Below are 16,442 nucleotides of genomic sequence, written 5' to 3'. Positions count from 1 at the left end.
ATTAATTAAATAACTCAAAATAAAATTAAACTAAATTCAAATGCAAAAAGACTTAAATTTAAAAAGCTTATTCTTACTATTTTTCTTCTTAAAAATGACTGACTATTTTTCTGTATAAGATATTACAATTGACGTCTAATTAGTCTTTCTTAGTTTCATTGAAAAAAGAAAAAGTTTTAACCAATATTCTTATAGGAAAGTGATTTAGTTTAATTAGTCGTGGATGTGCACTCCAAATTGGACCACAAAAGAAAAGCCGACCCCACATTGTTAATTTTTTAAGCTAATTATTTATTAGTTGATGCCAAAACACTAGTCAATGAAAGTACAAGGCTTCTTCCACACAACAGAAAACCTACCCCACAAAATTAAGTTTTTTTAGTCACTATTGACTAATTTATCGGTGAAAGCATAATGCATGATGAGCAACTTCCTCTTGGCTGCCTCTGCAAAAAGGTAGATGCCAAAAGCCACCCCGGCCCCAAAGGCATCTTTTGCTCAGAAAATACATGCATGATTGTTGCAAGAAACTAATTTAATATAGTTATTATTTGATCCTAAAAAGATAAATATCATTACGTGTAAATTGTCTAATGTGTTTCTCTCTGTAGGTTGTGGTCTAAATACCAGTTAAATTGGTCGGCCAAAGGAATATTTTTAATGGAGTAAACAACCTTTTGTTTAAGAATCTTTTACAAGGAAGAGGGCAATTGTAAAGTTAAAGCTCGACGTTGACAAATTTTCCAAAATGAAGGTTTTCTTTATCCTCTGCCTTACGACTATATTGATAATTAATTAATTATAATTTTAAATTATATAGAGTTAATCAAAACATAGAGAACATTTTATCTATAATATTTTTATTTATATAATTTTATAATTATTCTAATCTTAATAAAAAATTACATAACATTTATTACTTATATATATGAAATTTATTATTATTTTAATGGATTGTACACCGTTTTAATATATGTAAAATCCACATTTAGATAAAAAATAAAAATTACACATAGAATACACCCCAACCGCTTAATAGAATACACTATTGCTATCTAAAAGGGTGAATATGTCAATGAAGCTTTAGGAATTAATTATCAAGAAAAAAAGAAAGAACATGTCAAAAATGTTTTTTTTTTAAGTTGAATATATTGAATTTATTCACAATTTAAACTTATAAGCAACAATTCCGCATATGCGATATAAAATATTGGTAACTCCAAAAATACACAAACAATTTTATTGATATTATAAAAAATTTTACGAAACTCCTTTTCCTTTTTTCTTTTTTCTTGTTGAATATTTTTGGCTTTATAGTAAACAGCAAAGAAAATTTCAAGAGTCTTATATATCTCGTAGCTACATGGCCTTTTCTCATAAGTTGCATATCTTTCAAAAAAACTTCCAGGAGATATTCTCTGCCTTCCGTGCACTTCTGCATATCTTTCTTTCATTTTTTCACCCTTTGGCTTGATATTCCAAAAAGCATCTTTGATTTCGTTCCTTTTTCTCCTTTCCAGAAATTGTTCAACTCCCCCTTTAAAACCAAAGCCTAACTATGGGTAACATCTTCTCGATCTCAGCTTCATGCGACACTGTCATTACCCGCTGCTGTGATTGTGTTGCCGGACAAGTACAGTTTGTATGCAAGCTTGAAGAAAACGTAGAAGCTTTAAAAATTGCACTAGCAGAATTAACGGATCTAAGGAATGATGTGATCAGAAGAGTGAAAATAGCTGAAGATCAACAACAGCTGAAGCGGCTAGACCAAGTTCAAGGCTGGCTTTCGAGGGCAGAAACTTTGATTAATGGAGCTCATTTGTTGATTGAGCAAAGTCCTCAGGAAATTAAGAAATTATGTGTAGGAGGTTGTTTTTCTATGAGTCCCAAGTCCAACCTAAAATTTGGGAAGCAAATTACCAAAATGCTCCGAGATGTTGTAGATCATAAGAGCAAGGGAGTTTTTGACAAGGTGGCTGAGGAGGAACCAACACCTCTAGTAACTGAACGACCTACTGGGCATACTGTTGGTTTGGAATCCACATTCGATAAGGCTTGGAGCATCCTTGAAGCTGAACAAGTGGGCATTGTTGGCCTGTATGGCATGGGAGGGGTTGGCAAGACAACCCTCGTGAACAAAATCAACAACAAGTTCTGTGAACCCCCAAATCGATTTGATGTAGTTATTTGGGTTGTAGTATCTAAAGGGTTTTACATCGGAAAGGTCCAAGATGACATTGCTAAAAGGGTGGGAATAGATGATGGAACATGGCAGGACAAAACTCCAGAGGAAAAAGCTCTAAACATCTTCAGGGTTTTAAAGGAAAAGAAATTTGTTATACTGTTAGATGATATATGGGAGCGAGTTGATCTATCTAAGGTTGGGATACCTCTCCCAACTCAAAAAAATGGTTCCAAACTAGTTTTTACAACTCGTTCTATCAAGGTTTGTGGCCAAATGGAAGCTCAAAAGAAGATTGAAGTGCGGTGTTTGCCTGAAGAAAAAGCTTGGGAATTATTTCAAGAAAAAGTTGGTGAAGAAACACTCGATAGTAATCCATGTATTCGTGAGTTGGCTCATGAATTGGCCAAAGAATGTGGAGGCCTACCTCTCGCACTTGTCACCATTGCTCGTGCCATGGCTTGTAAGAACAAAGTTGAAGAATGGAAAGATGCAATTGAAGTGTGTCGGAGATCATCTGCCTCTGTTTTTCCAGACATGGGTGAAGAGGTATATCCACTTCTAAAATTCAGTTTTGATTCTCTTCCCAATGACATGTTTCGAACTTGCCTCTTGTACTGTAGTTTGTTCTCAGAGGACTACCCAATTGATAAAGAGAAGCTTATAGATTTCTGGACAGCAGAGGGGTTTTTGGATGGACATGGGAATACAAGTCTAGCTCGAAACCAAGGCCACCAAATGATTGGTTCTCTTCTTCATGCATGTTTATTGGAAGAAATAGATGAATTTCGCATAAAGATGCATGATGTGATTCGTGACATGAGTTTGTGGATAGCATGTAAGTGTGAAGAAGAAAAGTGGAGGTTTTTTGTGGAGGCAGGTTATCAATTAACTAAGTTACCAGAAGTTCAGAATCGGGGAAGCATACGCAGGATGTCATTGATGAAGAACAGGATAGAAAATCTAGCAGAAGCACCTAACTGTCCTGATCTCCAAACTTTGTTTCTTAACGATAATCCGTTGAAGGTGATCAATAATGACTTCTTCCAATTTATGTGTGGCTTAAAAGTTCTAAACTTGTCAGGCAATAGTGGTATAGGAGAATTGCCAGTGGGAATTTCGAAATTGGTGTCTCTGGAATGTCTCGATCTCTTCCGTACAAGGATAAGACAGCTACCAATTGATTGAAGGCTTTAGAAAAGCTTAAATGCTTGAACTTGGAGATACTTTATTCTACCATAAGAATTCCAAGACAGTTGATATCTGCTTTTTCAAAGCTGTTAGTATTGAGAATGTATGGCTGTGATTATTCTTTGGGCCAGGAAGAGGAAGATGATAATGAATGCTTGGTGGAAGAATTGAAGTGCTTGAACCATTTGAATGTGTTGACTGTCCCTATAACAAGTGCTTTGGGTCTCGATAGACTTTTGAGTACTGAAAGGTTATGCAGCTGCACTTTAAATATTCACCTTAAATTGTTAAAGGACTCGAAGCGATTGAATATTTTATCTTTAGCGAAAATGAAGAGTCTAGAACATCTAGAACTTAGGAAGTGTGAAAGTTTGGAAGAAGTGGAGATGGAGTGGGGAGGGGAAGGCAGAATGATAAAAACACAGAGCCACATTCAAACCTCTCTGATTGCAGGCAAACATTGCTTCCAAAGCCTTCGGTATGTATTTATAGTCGATTGTTCAAAATTGAAGGACATAACATGGCTAATTCTTGCTCCAAACCTGAGGTCTCTTGGTGTGATGCTCTGCAATAATATGGAAGAAATAATCAATGAGAGAAAACTGAGTCAAGTGGCTGAGCTAGAAGAAACTTTAAGCCTATTTGGAAAACTCGAGTCTCTTTCCTTACAGATTTTGCCAGAGTTGAAGAGCATTTACTGGGATACACTTCCCTTCTCATGTTTGAAAGAAATTTTTGTTTGGCGATGCCCAAAGCTGAAAAGACTTCCACTCAACTCCAACAGTGCAAAGGAAAACAAAATCAGCATTAGGGGAAAGAAAGAATGGTGGAAAGAGCTTCAATGGGAGGATGAATGTGCTCTAAACGGTTTTCTTCCCTCCTTTACGTCTTTTGACTGAAAGTGCAAAGTAAACATATTACTTTTACCTTTAGTCTCTGTTATAATTGTTGTGTTTGAACCTGTTGTGGTGTGTTCTAAAATCGTGGATGATTTTCTCATTTGTGTCATGTTCATTAAATTGACTAAGTTAATGGTGAATCTTTTGCTTATATGGATTTAAATATAGGCTGCATTTTAATGCTGAGTAAATAATTTTAGCTTCAACCTAAATATCTCAATTTGTTTTATTTTATTTATGGTCAGCTAACATGTTATGCTACCAACTTTTTCTTGATTTAAACCCGTGCAGTAACTATTTATATTCTTCTCGTCTTTCTTTAATTATAAACTATTATCTATGTATAAAAGTGTGAATTTTAATATTGTTAAAAGTGATTGACTTAAATACTTTTATAAATCTTTAAATTAACAAATTTATTTTTAAATATATAATTTTTATTAATTTATTTAAATTTAATTTAAATCAACTAAAATTAAAAATAGATTTTCTGCGGAATTAAACTGCTTAAAATTTTGAAATTTTAATTCCAAAAGGATTAAAAATGATTCATTAAAATATTCTTAGTAAATTTTTTATAACTTTTAATTTAAATTAATTTTCTTTTTTATTATTAAATTTTTTATAATTACGCTAAAAAAATATTAAAAGTGATTGATTAAAATATCCTTATTAAAATTTTTAATTCCCAAAATGTTAAAAATGATTGATTAAAGTACCATAATAAGTTTTTTTTTTATAAATTTTAATTTAAAAGAAGTTTCTTTTCATTATTAGACTCCTAAATCATTAAAGCATATTTGTTTTTATCCCTAATTTTTTTCCTTTCAGGTTTTTATTTTAATTGATTTGCTAACTATATATGTATGTTAATAATTTTATTAATTGCATATTTCATGAGTTGATAATTTGATCATAAATAATATAATTAAATCTTTTTAGTCGCTTGAAATAATTCAAAAGATAAATTAATTAAATTTTTTTTATTTCATTGTAATTTTTAAAATTATGTATTGTAATATTTTTATATAATCAAAATTTTTGTATAATAAAATTTTTAAATAAAAGAAATTTTATGTTTTTAATTGGTAGAATGTAGAATTATATTTAATTGATGGAAGCACCAATAGAAGATTTTCCAAAGCAAAAAAATGAGAAAAAAAAAATTGACTGATTATACATAGCTCTATCTTAGTCATATAAATAAAGTAAGTGCTATATGATGTTTTAATGAAAAATATATAATTTTAATGATTTAAAATTTTTTTAGGATCAATATAAAATTCTTTTTTTAGGAAAAACATTGTATAGCTTTCATTTTTCTTTTCATTATATAAGTTAAAGAATGTTCATGATTATATAAAAATTTTTAAGGTTACTATGTTAGGTAATATTTATTCAAAAGTATTGAAATTCATCAAATTAATTTTCACTATTACATTTAATATAAAAATATTATTATACATTATAATTTAACTAAACTTAAATGTGATTTAAAAGCATTAATTAACAAAATTCTTTCGATAAATTTTTATTTAATTGTATATTTAGTATTTCAATTATTTTAAATTTTGACTGCTCATAATTTCAATTTGGGTTTTAATTTTAGAATCAACTATCAATTAGGTTGAGTTAAGTTTTATTTGCATCTATTCATTGTATACTTAATTATTCACTTATCACTTGAACAAATTTGACTCAATAATTGGTGCAAACTTTTCCTTCTTTACAAAGTTAGATTTAAAATCATCTTAAATTCAAATAAAATAAAAAATGTTGGATTCTGATTGGATTGCTATTTCAATTCAAATTTTGGGTTCAATGATTTCATATTTTAAATAACCACCAAGGTTTTGATTGTTTAAAATCAATTGAATCAAGTGAAATTTGTTTATTTTTATAATTATGTGTATTATATTATTTTTAATTATATTAAAATTCAAAAAGCGTAAAAATTTTATGTATACTCAATATGAGTCTTGAATTATTTCAAGTTTGAGTTAATTAATTCATATTATTTTTAATTATACTTTTATGACATTGGTATTAAATTTCAAAATAGAATGAAAAAAAAAATTTAAGTGCAAAAGTTATGGAAATATTAATGATAATTCCAGAAGAAAATTCATATACCCAAATTGTGCAAAGATTAAATGACATATCTTCTTTTAAGGATTTTGAAATTCTTATGCCCAAGTCTTGCTAATCAAGTTGCTGTGATATGGATTGAAGGAAACAACTTAAACATTTCATTTGAAATAGATATTATAGTTCAGACTTATTTAGGAAGATAACATACAGTTAAATATTATTTGGGTCGTTATGACCCCTTATAATCTTTATTCTTTTCAAATGAAAAAGTTGGTTGACATCAAAATATATATAAAAAAAAATGCATTTTGAATGATAGTAATAAAAATAAAATAACAATTAGAAATATACTATCTTTTCATTTAATAAAAGAAATTTTTGAAAGAGAATGTGAAAGTAATTATTATAAACTTTATATTTTTTAAAATTATTGTCTATATATTTTTTATAAATTTTATTTAGTAAATTTTTTCTCATTGCTTTTGCATAATTAAACTTTACCTAAAATTATATACTTAAAGATAGAAACATAAGGTAAAGTTTATTATTTTCATTGTTGGCATAATACTTCAATTTTTTCAATCTTTTATAAGAAATTGTACTTCGCTAACAAGTATAAAAATATATAACAAATCATTCAATCAAATTATTAACAAAACTTATCTTAATATGTACTATTTTACAATGAATTAAAAAATTTAAAGAATATCTTAAAAATATTAACTTAATATATATTATACATTAATTTAACTTTGCTTTGATACTTACATTAGTATAAAAAGTTATGATTTTAACTTATTATTATATGCTAAACTACAAATAGCAAATTAAGAGCATTTACTTATTGTTTTTCAAGTCATTTACGTTTAAACATTTTCTTACTTCTTTCTCTATCTTATAAATTACATCATTTAGCATTCATTGCGGATGCTTTCTTTTTTAATATATGCAAATTAATGACAACATAATAGTATATGATTGCTAATTTAGTAATTAATAATGAAAGCTAAAAGTAATCAGTATAACTTAGTAGTAATTATTGATAACTTAATAATTAATCAATAATAACTTAATAGTAAATCATGCATAAATTAGTATATGAATAATAATTTAATAGTCAATAATTGATAACTTAGTAATAAATCAATAATAATATAATAGTAAATGCATAATAATTTAGTAATAAATTAATTGTAATATAATTGTAAATGCATAACAAGAGAGTAGTAAATAAAGAATAATTTAATGAAAAATAAGTGACAACTTAATAGTTAATCATTGATAACTTAATAATAAATTAATAATAACTTAATAGTAAATTAGTGATAATTTAATAATAAATCAATTTTATTTTAATAGTAATTAATTAATAGTAGTGAATTATAAATAACTTTTTTTATATTGTTAATAATAACTTAATATTAAATAATTGATAATTTAATAGTTACTCATTACGTTAAAAGTAAATTAATATAATTTAATAGTAAATCATCAATAACTTAATTGTTAATCAATGATAAATTAATAGTAAATTTGGATAATGTAATATAAATTAATGATAACTTGGTAATGAATCATGGATAATTTAATAGTAAATTAATAATAATTTTGTAGTATATAATCGAAAATTAAATTGCAAATCAATTATGATATAATAGTAAATATATAATAATATAATAATAAATCATTGATAATTTAGTAGTAAATTACCAATAACGCAGTAATAAATTATTAATAACTTAACTATAAATGAGTAACAATATAGCAGTAAATTAGTTAATCATTGATAATTTTATAATAAATTATTCATAAATTAATAATAAATAAGTTATAACTTTATAATAACTTATCAGTAACTTAGTAATAAATAATTCATAATTTAATGATAAATCATTTATAAATATGTAATAAATTATTGATAATTTAATAGTAAATTATTGGTAGCTTAATAATAAATGATTAATAACATAATAGTAAATAAACAATAATTTAATTATTAATCATTGATAATTTTTTTTATTATTAAGGATTGAACCTGGTTCATGGCGGAAATGAATCAAAAACTTTCATCTTAGGGGCTAAAATCAACCTATATCAAATCTATTCAATAAAAAATTTAGTAAAAAATTTTTAAATTTGAATAAAATAATAATATTATCGTATAAAAATAAAATTATCTTATATATTGTTAGTAACTTTTTAAATTCCATATTTCATAATTGTAAATATATAGTAGCATATTAATAAATCAAGGATATGTTAATAAAAAATAAATAGTAACTTAGTAGTTAATCATATATATCTTAACAATAAATCAATGATAACTTAACAGTAAATCAATTTTGCTTTAATAGTAATTAATTGATAAAGGGTTAATGTTATGAATGGCTCTTAAACTATAGTGAAATATATAATGTGGTACCTGAACTATAAAATTATTAACTAATGCAGTACCTGGAAAGTTGCTTGTATGCCATGTATCATCATTTGAAACTAATTATGTTAGGGATAAGTACCATATTAATTAACAAATTCATAGTTTAGATATCACATTAAAGATTTTTAAAATTTAAATACCATATTGAACATTTCACTATAATTCAAGAGTCATTTGTAACATTATCCCAATGACAAATTTAGTAGTAAATCATAAATAACTTAATAGTATCAATAATAATTAAGTAGTTAATTATTAAAAACTTGAAAGTAAATCAATATAACTTAGTAGTAAATTATCGATGACTTAATTTTTTTTGAATAATCTATAACTTAATAGTTAACCACTAGTAATATTATAGTAAATCATGGATAATTTAATATAAATAAGTGATAACTTGATGGCGAATCATGATTAATTTAATAATAAATTATAATAATTTCATAGTAAATAATCGAAAACTACGTATTAAATCAATGATAACATGTAATAAATGCATAATAATCATTGGGGATTTAGTAATAAATCACTAATAACATAGTTATAAATTAGTGATAATTTAGTTGTAAATTAGAGATAATTTAGCAATAAATTAGTTAATAATTGGTAAGTTTGTAATAAATAATCGATAACTTAATAGTAAATCAGTTATAACTTTATAATAAATCTTTAGTAATTTAGTGATAAATTATCAATAATTTAATGGTAAATCATTTATAATTTAGTGATAAATTATTTATAAATTAGTTGTAAATTAATGTTATTTTAGTAATAAATCATTAATAACTTAGTAGTAAATCATTGATAATATAATGATAAATCAATGATAACTTAATTGTCAATATTTGATAATTTTTTTTATATTCAAAGTTGTCGGGTATTGAACTTTGGTTACTACTAAAAATGAAACTAGAACTTTTATCTTAAGAGGCTAGGATAAATCTACCATGAGCTTATTTAATAAAAAAATTAGTAAAAAAAATCTAAATTTAAATGAAGCAATAATGTTACTTTATAAAAAAGAAAATTATCTTATACTAACATGAAACCTACGCTTTATTGCAGGAATCCAATATTTAATATATGATGGTATAAATTTTATCAATAATTACCAAAAAAATAAGTTAAATACTTAATTTAGGATTAAACGTTTGCATGGTTACTCAATTTAAGATTAAACGATTACAATTAAGAATATAAATAAGGATTAAACATTATTGAACGTTTACAATTAAGGATATATTTAGATGACAAATTGTTCTCCATGTGGTTTAATTGCATTGTTTAGTTGTGTATTATACTAATTTTTTCCCTAAAACCCCAAAAAAATTAAAAGATAATAAAAACATCAGTTTTATAAGAACACAACAACTTTTCTTTCTTCTTTCTTTCCAAATTTTTTTCTTTTTATCTTAACTTCAAAATTTTCTCCTTTCAACTCTTGTTTCTCTACAAAGCATCCCATTGTTCTGTTCTTGCAAAGGGCTATCTTTTTTTTTTTTATTTCATTCAATTTTTTTCTCCATTCAACTACTTTCTCTTAGTGTTCACTTTCTCTCTTTAGCTGTAACTCCTTTATTGACAATATAAAAAAACTAGAAATTTTAAACCTTGCCTTGTTGAGCCGTTAAAAGGTTGTGCATGCTCAATCTTTGCCAAATTTGAAATTTTGGAAGAAAACCAGATTAACAAACACCTAATCAATGAATCTCTTTCTGTAATTTTATAATTAAGAAGTTGGAGATGGAAAAGGTGTCTCGAAGAAATGAATCAAGGGGAGGTGAGGGTTATGAGGTGTGCCTAATAAGTTTAAAGACAGAACCGAGAAAGAGAACTCAAGACAATCCTAGTTATTTGAAAAGGAAAAGAATATAGTGAAACACGTAAGCGAGAATTAAGTAAAAATAAATTTTTTTGCAAAATTAAGTCACCTAAAATTGTAAACTTTTAATTCCAAGATTGTAAGTGATTCACTAAAATATTATTATTAAATTTTTTATAACTTTTAATTTAAATTAATTTTCATTTTTACTATTAAAATTTTAATAATTACAGTAAAAAAGTATTAAAAGTGATTGATGAAAATATCTTCATTAAAATTTTTAATTCCTAAAATGTTAAAAATGATTGATTAAAGTACTATAATAAATTTTTTTATAAATTTTAATTTAAATGAAGTTTCTTTTTCATTATTAGACTCCTAAATCATTAAAGCATATTTGCTTTATCTCTATTTTTTTTTCCTTTCAAGTTTTTATTTTAATTGATTTGCTAACCATATATGTATGTTAATAATTTTATTATTTGTATATTTTATGAGTTGATAATTTGATCATTAATAACACAATTAAATCTTTTTATTTGCTTGAAATAATTCAAAAGGGAAATTAATTAAATCTTTTTTTATTTCATTGTAATTTTTAAAATTATATATTGTAATATTTTTATACAATCAAAATTTATGCATAATAAAATTTTTAAATAAAAGAAATTTTATGTTTTTAATTGGTAGAATGTAGAATTATAATTTATTGATGGAAACACCAATAGAAGATTATTCAGAGCAAAAAAATGAGACAAAAAATTGACTGGTTATACATAACTCTATTTTATTCATATAAATAAGGTTAGTGCCATATAATATTTCAATAAAAAAATTTAATTTTAATGATTTCAAATTATTTTAGGATCAACATAAAACTATTTTGTTGGGAGAAACATTGAACACCTTTCATTCTTTTTTCATTATATAAGTTAAAGAATGTTCATGGTTATATACAAATTTTTAATGTTACTATATTGGATAATATTTATTTAAAAGTATTGAAATTCATCAAATTAATTATCACTATTACATTTAATATAAAAATATTATTATAAATTATAATTTAACTAAACTTAAATAACCACAAAGGTTTTGATTTTTTTAAATCAATTGAATATACTGAAATTTGTTTATTTTTATAATTATGTGTATTATATTATTTTTAATTATATTAAAATTTATAAAGCATAAAAATTTTATGTATACTCAATTTTAGTTTTGAATTGTTTCAAATTTAAGTTAATTAATTCATATTATTTTTAACTATACTTTTATGATACTGGTAATAAATTTCAAAATAGAATGAAAAAACAAAAAAAATTTAAATGCAAAAGTTATGAAAATATTAATGATAATTCTAGAAGAAAATTCATATGCCCAAATTGTGCAAAGATTAAATGATATATCTTCTTTTGAGAATTTTGAAATTCTTATGCTCCAATCTTGCTAATCAAGTTGCTACAATATGCATTGAAAGAAACAACTTAAACATTTCATTTGAAATAAATATTATAGTTCAGACTTATTTAGGAAGATAATATACAATTAAACATTATTTGGGTAATTATGACTCCTTATAATCCTTATTCTTTTTAAATGAAAAAGTTGGTTGATATTAAAAAATAAAAAAGTCATTTTGAATGATAGTAATAAAAACGAAATAACAATTATAAATATACTATCTTTTCATTTAATAAAAGAAAATTTTGAAGAATAATGTGAAAGTAATTATTATAAACTTAATATTTTTAAAAATTATTGTCTATTTTATTTTTTTATAAATTTTATTTCATAAATTTTTTCTAATTGCTTTTATATAATTCAATTTTTACCTATAATTATATACTTAAAGATAGTAACATAGGGTAAAGTTTATTATTTTCATTGTTGGCACAACACTTCAATTTTTTCAATCTTTCATAAGAAATTGTACTTTGCCAACAAGTGTAGACACCCTAAGTGGTCCGATCCTAAGCCCATTGGGCTTGGTACAATAAGATCCATATTATTAGGCCCAATTATCCATTTTCATTTTCATTTTTATTTCATATTTTGTTTTTGTTATTATTTTTGGTTTTTTCTTTTCTGATTATTTATTTGATTTATCTTTGGTTTTCTGTTTAGGCGTTAAGATTATAGGATAATGATAAGATAATAGTTAAAAAAAGGGGGGGGGGAGATAAAATTTTACCCTGTGAATGCATGTTAGTAGAATTTTAAAAGGGATTAAATTTGTATTCGAAAAATCCAAAGTTTTTTACAATATCAAAATCTTGTCAAAGGTTGAGTTAATCAGGGATTCTTCTGAATTTTCCTATAAACTTGGCACAAATATTTTAGAGTAGGGAGATCAAGAAAGATCACTGAGAAAAACAGAAGTACATGGCACCACCGATTCCCACCAAGCTAATTTTGTGGCCATCTCCGCATTGCCATCCTTCCCATCATTGGCAATCCACACCAAAGCAACCTAGCCTTGAAATTCAATACTGTCTCCATTACCAGTCGAGGCCTTATTCATTTTTTTTTTCATTATATAAGTTAAAGAATGTTCAAAAATTTTTAAGTTACTATATTGGGTAATATTAATTCAAAAGTATTGAAATTTATCAAATTAATTATCACTATTACATTTAATATAAAAATATTATTGTAAATTATAATTTAACTAAACTTAAATGTGATTTAAAAGCTTTAATTAACAAAATTCTTTTGATAGATTTTTATTTAATTATGTATTTAGTATTTTAATTATTTTGAATTTTAACTATTCATAATTTCGAGTTGAGTTTTAATTTTAGAGTCAACAATCAATTAGGTTGACTCAAGTTTTATCCATGTCTATTTATTGTGTACTTAATTATTTACTCATCGCTTGAGCAAATCTAACTCAATAATTGGTGTAAACTTTTCGTTCTTTAAAAAGTTAGATTTAAAATCATCTTAAATCCAAATGAAAAATAAGTATAATCAATTGCTTATAATTTTAATTTCACTTTAGAAATATTCTTAAAAATTAGTTAACTAATTCAAATACAAAGATAATAAAAATGAGACATTGAAGATGAAAGAAAAAAAACTTAAATAAGAAAATTTTGAATTGATGTGAAAGATGAATAAAAATATTGGATTCTAATTGGATTGCTATTTTAATTCAAATTTTGGGTCCAATAATTTCGGATTTTAAATAACCACTAAGGTTTTGATTTTTTAAAATCAATTGAATTGAGTGAAATTTGTTTATTTTTATAATTATGTGTATTATATTATTTTTAATTATATTAAAATTCAAAAAGCATAAAAATATTATGTATACTCAATTTGAGTTTTGAATTGTTTCAAGTTTGAGTTAGTTAATTTATATTATTTTTAACTATACTTTTATGACACTAGTAATAAATTTCAAAGTAGAATGAAAAAACAAAAAAGAAATTTAAAAGTTATTGAGATATTAATGATAATGCTAGAAGAAAATTCTTATACCCAAATCATGCAAAGATTAAATGATATATCTTCTTTTGAGGATTTTGAAATTCTTATGCTGAAGTCTTGCTGTTCAAGTTGCTGCAATATAGATTGAAGGAAACAACTTAAACATTTCCTTTGAAATAGATGTCATAGTTATACCCATTCAACAAGACAACATACATTTAAACATTATTTAGGTCATTATGACCCTTATAATCTTTATTCTTTTCAAATGAAAAAGTTGGTTGACATCAACATATCAAAAAAGTAATTTTGAATGATAGTAATAAGAAGAAATAACAATCAGAAATATACTATCTTTTCATTTAATAAAAGAAATTTTTTAAGGAAAATGTAAAAGTAATTATTGTAAACTTAATATTTTTTAAAATTATTGTCTATTTTTTTTATAAATTTTGTTTAGTAAATTTTTTCTCATTGCTTTTATATAATTAAATTTTTACCTAAAATTATATACTTAAAGATAGAAAGAAGGATAAAGTTTATTACTTTCATTGTTGGCACAACACTTCAATTTTTTCAATCTTTCATAAGAAATTGTACTTCTCTAACAAGCATAAAAATGCATAACAAATCATTCAATCAAATTATTAATAAAACTTATCTTAATACGTATTATTTTTCTATGAATTAAAAAATTTGAAGAATATCTTTAAAATATTAACTTAATATATATTATATATTAATTTAATTTTGCTTTGATACTTACATTAGTATAAAAAGTTATGATTTTAACTTATTATTACATGCTAAACTATGAATAGCAAATTAAGAGCATTTGTTTATTGTTTTTCAAGTCATCTATGTTTAAACGTTTTCTTACTTCTTTCTCTATCTTATAAATTACATCATTTAGCATTCATTGCAGTTACTTTCTTTTTGAATATATGCAAATTAATGACAACATAATAGTAGATGATTGCTAATTTTGTAATTAATCCATGAAAGTTAAAAGTAATCAGTATAACTTAATAGTTAATTAATAATAACTTAATAGTAAATCATGCAAAACTCAATAAATGAATAATAATTTAGTAATCAATAATTAATAACTTAGTAATAAAACAATAATAATATAATCGTAAATGCATAATAATTTAGTAATAAATTAATTGTAATATAATTGTAAATGTATAACAGAAAGTAGTAAATCAAGAATAATTTAATGAAAAATAAGTGACGACTTAATAGTTAAACATTGATAACTTAATAATAAATTAATAATAATTTAATAGTAAATTAGTGATAATTTGAATAGTAAATTAATTTCAGTTTAATCATAATTAATTAATAGTAATAAATCATAAATAGCTTTTTTATACTGTGAATAATAACTTAATATTAAATAATTGATAATTTAATAGTTAGTCATTACCTTAAGAGTAAATCAATATAATTTAATAGTAAATCATCAATAACTTAATTGTTAATCAATGATAAATTAATAGTAAATATGGATAATGTAAGATAAATTAATGATAACTTGGTAATGAATCATAGATAATTTAGTAGTAAATTAATAATAATTTTGTAGTATATAATCAGAAATTAAATTGTAAATCAATTATGACATAATAGTAAATATATAATAATATAATAGAAAATCATTAATAATTTAGTAATAAATTATTGATAATTTAATAGTAAATTACTAATAACGTAGTAATAAATTATTGATAACTTAGCAATAAATGAGTAACAATATAATAGTAAATTAGTTTAATCATTGATAATTTTGTAATAAAATCATTCATAAATTAGTAATAAACAAGTTATAACTTTATAATAAATTATCAATAACTTAGTGATAAATAATTTTCAATTTAAGGAAAAATCATTTATAAATGTGTAATAAATTATTGATAGCTTAGTAATAAATGATTGATAACATAATAGTAAATAAATAATAACTTAATTATTAATCATTGATAAATTTTTTTATTGTTATGGATTGAACCTTGGTTCGTGGCAGAAATGAATAAAAAAATTTCATCTTAAGGGCTAGAATAAACCTACCACGAATCTATCAAATAAAAATTTAGTAAAAAAAATTTTAAATTTGAATAAAATAATAATATTATTATATAAAAATAAAATTATCTTATATATTGTTAGCAACTTTTTAAACTCCATATTTCATAATTGTAAATATATAGCAGCATACTAATAAATCAAGGATATATTAATAAAAAATAAATAGTAACTTAGTAGTTAATCATATATATCTAAGTAATAAATCAATAATAACTTAATAATAAATCAATTTTATTTTAATAGTAATTAATTGATAAATGGTTAATGCTATGAATGACTCCTGAACTATAGTGA

At 23.8% G+C, this 16,442-nt stretch overlaps 1 pseudogene; it reads left to right on the top strand.

The window, feature by feature from the left end:
• Positions 1–1,357: 1,357 nt before the first annotated feature.
• LOC149510733 (disease resistance protein RPS5 pseudogene) lies at positions 1,358–4,452 on the top strand (annotated as a pseudogene).
• The last annotated feature ends 11,990 nt before the right edge of the window (positions 4,453–16,442 follow it).

This window comes from Durio zibethinus, chromosome 28 (genome assembly GCF_047325235.1).
Source record: "Durio zibethinus cultivar Kanyao isolate XHJ-2024 chromosome 28, ASM4732523v1, whole genome shotgun sequence".
In the NCBI taxonomy this organism is placed as follows: domain Eukaryota; kingdom Viridiplantae; phylum Streptophyta; class Magnoliopsida; order Malvales; family Malvaceae; genus Durio; species Durio zibethinus.
This window is presented reverse-complemented; position numbering and strand designations above follow the sequence as displayed.